At 37.1% G+C, this 4,533-nt stretch overlaps 1 protein-coding gene across 3 annotated transcripts in view; it reads right to left on the bottom strand.

Moving 5' to 3' along the window:
• Positions 1–4,533, bottom strand: part of LOC114511072 (zinc finger protein 530-like) — a 568,693-nt gene that overhangs the window by 236,209 nt on the left and 327,951 nt on the right. The window lies entirely within an intron of this gene.

A 4,533-nucleotide genomic window follows, 5' to 3' on the forward strand; every position in this document is an offset into this window, starting at 1 on the left:
CCATAAATGTAACACAAGAATGTAGAACTAACTGTTAAAATGAAAGGATACATAATATAAACATAAATGAAAGGCTATGTATTTATAATTTAAATATCAATTTAAAAACTAATGTTTGAAAAAGTGGGAGACTTGAATTCTGACAAAGTTATTTGTATTTTTGTTGGTATAAAAATGCTATTGTAATTATTGTAATGAAATAGAACTTGTGAGTTATAGATGTAGTTAATAATTTATAGGTGAGATGATGATAAAGATGGCATTGTCACTGCAGTAAGATTAGGGACATATTCAGGAATTATATTTAGAATAAATAAAGAAGTACATATTCATACTGAAAGTTGAGGAATGCTGAGCTGAGAATTTCTTTACATCACAAGAAATATTATAATAAACAAGAAATTATGAGAGTGCATGCTACTATGACACAATTCTTTGTTGTGTGCTGGTGACACTTTGCACTAAAATAAAAATGTTTACCACATGCCCCACACCTTAGCAGTGTGGGCCTCTGTTCTGTTCCCTTCTGGTCAACTAATAGGAAAATATCTCTCAAGACTGGCCCACAATTCTTACAGGGCTTGGAGTTCTGAGAAGACACAGGTGCTGTAATATTCTTTGACAGCAACACTCTTAGAGAAATGTTCTGTTCAATGGATGCTTCCATGTCTTCTGCTCCACAGCAGAAACCTGAACAAAAGAAAACCCTGGTGAAGTACATATTGACCTATTGGGAAGAGGTATCCTCACAACAAATTTTTGTCTGTCACATCTAGGTATGATTCAATGGCATGATTTTCAAGGCAACTAAGACAGACTTAGAAAACGTTGTTGTACATTACAGGCCACTAAGGTCAGTAAGTACAGGGCACCTCATTAAACAAAAAACACTAGGATAGGACAGGACACAAGGAAGAGAGACAGGATGTTAGGCTTTGTAGAGGAATGTGAATGTGCCCCAAACCATGAATAACAACCACAGTAGAGACACGAAAGCATTTGAGATCTTGCTTCCTGGCCATTGACATCAGTTTGGCTCAAATAAACATTTAAAAAATTTTCATGGCGGGTGAAAAAGGTGAAGGGATCAAGAAGTACACATTGACGGTGACAGAATAGCCATGAGGACGTAAAGTACAGTCTAGGAAATAGAGTCAATAACATTCTAAAACCTAGGTATGGTGTCTAATATCTATATATGGCTAGATTTATCAGAAAGATCATTTAGTAAGTTATAATTATAATGTCTAATCACTGGGGTGTACACATGAAACTAATATCAAAATGCATGGCAACTTTAATTTAAAAATATTTATTTACTGGTGGTGTAGCTCAGTGGATTGAGCTTGGGCTGTGAACCAAAGGGTTGCTAGCTCAATTCCCAGTTAGGGCACATGCCTGGGTTGCAGGTAAGGCCCCTGTGGGGGCCACGTGAGAGGCAACCACACATTGATGTTTCTCTCCCTCCCTTTCTCCCTCCCTCCCCCTCTTTCTAAAAATAAAGAAATAAAATCAATAAAATCTTTAAAAAATAAAAATAAAAATATTTATTTATAAAAAATAAATAAATAAGTGAGGACAGAACTACTGGAAAAGCCTGCTTAGGCTTTGCTTTTGTCTCCCTGGCACTTCTCACTCACCCCAACCCCTGCAAAAATCTCCACAAGACACAATATATGTTGCCTCCAAGAGTCTCACTGAATCTTCATGAACAAAAATAAGCTGAAAACAAAGAGATGTAATAAATATTTCATGCAAATATAACCAAAGAGAACAGGAGTAGCTAAAATGTATCACACAAAACAGACAACCTCAAACACTGTCGAAAGGGGAATAGATCATCCTAAAATGATAAAGAAGTCAATTAGAGGATAACAATTTTAATTACTATGTGCCCCACCATAAAGCACCTAAGAACATTAAGCAAACAATATGAGATCTTAAAGCAGAAATGGCAATGCAACAGTACTAGACAAATATTCCTCTTTCAAAAATAGGTAGCTCATCCTGTTCAAAAGGATTAAGTAATTATTGAAGTTTGAGTACTCTTTAGACAAAATACAACTAATAAACATATACAGAATATTTTATCCAGCCATGGCCAGGTGACTCAGTTAATCATTAGATCAGTTAATGATCTAAGGATCATTGTCCTGCGAACCAAAAAGTTACAGGTTTGATTCCTGGTCAGGGCACATACCTAAGTTGCAAGTTCGATCCCCGGTTTGGGTGCAGATGGCAGGCAACTGACAGCAAATACTTCTCTCTCCCATTGACATTTTTCTCCCTCTCATTCTCTCTCTCTCCCTCCCTCTATTCTTCTCTCTAACAATCCATAAGGATATTTCTGATGTAGAAATGATCAAGAGAAATATAAAAAATGGGTTTCCTCACTAATCAATGTGAAATCTATTAGGTTTCCAGCAATACCACTGAGGTCAAATCCTTCCCTAAGAGTTCAGTACAGCAGGTATTGGGGCAGCAGGGAGAAAAGGGGACAGTGCCAAAAAGCAGGCCTGCCAAGTACAAGACCTACCCAGAAATCTGGAAAAGCAAGCTGTACACAGTCCACATGTGCAGACAGAGCAACCCCTGAGGAATGAAGGGAGTGGGGCAAATGCACAGCCCAGAGTTCTTTCTGCAGGAGCATGTGGAGCAAAGGTTTATTAGAAATACTGTACTTTTTGAACAAGGGAGTGTGGCTTATCCACCACTGAATGATGGCTGAAGTAAGGGCTAGGGATATTTATTTGGGTTTGTTTCCAGATAACGAAAGTGTAAGAAAGAAATTGGCACAGAAGGTTAAGACTGGGTCTGGCTTCCAGCCTGGTTTTGAAGCTTACCCACTGTGTTTTGGTGCACACATCACAAGAATACAGTGAAAATATTAAGTGTGATCTAGTGTCCCCAGGGGAGTTATTTCTAGGGCAAGTTTGTCTCTGGTGAACATGGATGGCTTCCTTTAACTGCTGGTTTTGCATAGCTTTCTGAAGGATTTGCTGTCTCTAACCTTCAGGCATCCTTTTCTTGTTGATCAGGTCACCTGGCATCCAGGGCCTTCAGGCAGAATGTCTTTGGGGGGGAGTGGCTGAAGTCCCTAATGCTGTTTATCCTGTACCAGTTGGGCTCACTATGCAGTTAATGTCACAAAACAGACACTAATACTTCACAGCATGTATTCTTGATGTAATGAGAAGTCTCTCAGCTCTGCCTGTGCAGCAGTGTGGCTAGACTCAAGTTGGGTTTGAGCTGAATCCTCTGGTTCAAATTATACATTTATTGCAAATAATGGAGAACATATTGTGGACATCAAATACATATAATTACAAGCATTCCTCCAAAACAGTGCATGTTTGGTTCCAGACCAATCAATCAAATATGCCCACAAAGCTACTCACATGAATTTGTTGGTTTTGCAGTGCATATAAAATTTATGGTTACACAATAAACTACTGTAGTATACTAACTGTGCCATAGCATTATCTCAAAAATAATATTGTACATACCTCAATTAGAATACTTGTTGCTAAAAAATGCAACAACTATTCTTCATTGAATTACATGCAATCTTTTTGCAGCAGGAGGGTCTTGTCTTCAGGTTGATGAAAAGACATTGTCTGTGAAGCTCAATACCACAATAAAGGGTGGTATGCTCGAATTCAAGAATCTGGGAAATGTTACTAGGCAAAGATCTAGTTACACCATCATACATTTGAAAAACATAACACAAGAATGTAGGAGAGACTTGTGAAATAAAAAATCTAAAACGCATAATATAAACACAAACTTTATAATTTAAATTTCAATTGAGAAAAATTAATTTTGAAAAACTGAGAAAACTGAATTTTGACAAAGTTTTGGTATTTTTGTTACTGTGACAATGCTATTATAATTACCATAATAACAGACACCCTCTGAGTAACAGACATATTTAAAGATTTATAGTAGAGATCATATATATGGCATTGTCAGTGCGATAAGATTAGAAACATATTCACAAATTACACTTATAGTATAAGTGAAGAAGTACAAATTCATACCGAATTTTGACCTATGCATAGATCACTATCTTTTTTACATCACATGAAATATTTTAATTATCTATTATGGGTATGTGTAAATGCAATAAAAATTAAAAACCAGCCTTGCCTGGGTAGCTCAGGTACTTAGAGCATTGTCTAGGTACCCCAAAGTTGTGGGTTCAATCCACAATCAGGGAACATAGAAGAATTAACCAATGAATGCATGCAGAAGTGGAACAACAAACTAATGTTTCCCTATTTCTCTGTCCCATCATCTCTCTCTGACATCAATAAACTTTTTTTTAAATTAAAAATCAATTGTAATCCTGTAAGAAGCTCTCTCTTACTTAAAAATTTAAAGTGCTTTCCCTCCATTCCTCAGATAGCAGCTAGTGTTGAGGTCTCCGTCTCTAACCGTCATTTGCTGTATGGCCTGGCCGAGATCCTTGCAGGTTTTACAAGATAGAAAGGTGTATGACACCCTTGATCCAGGACAGCCCTTTGTGCATTT

The sequence above is a fragment of the Phyllostomus discolor genome, chromosome 12 (assembly GCF_004126475.2).
Source record: "Phyllostomus discolor isolate MPI-MPIP mPhyDis1 chromosome 12, mPhyDis1.pri.v3, whole genome shotgun sequence".
Classification (NCBI taxonomy): domain Eukaryota; kingdom Metazoa; phylum Chordata; class Mammalia; order Chiroptera; family Phyllostomidae; genus Phyllostomus; species Phyllostomus discolor.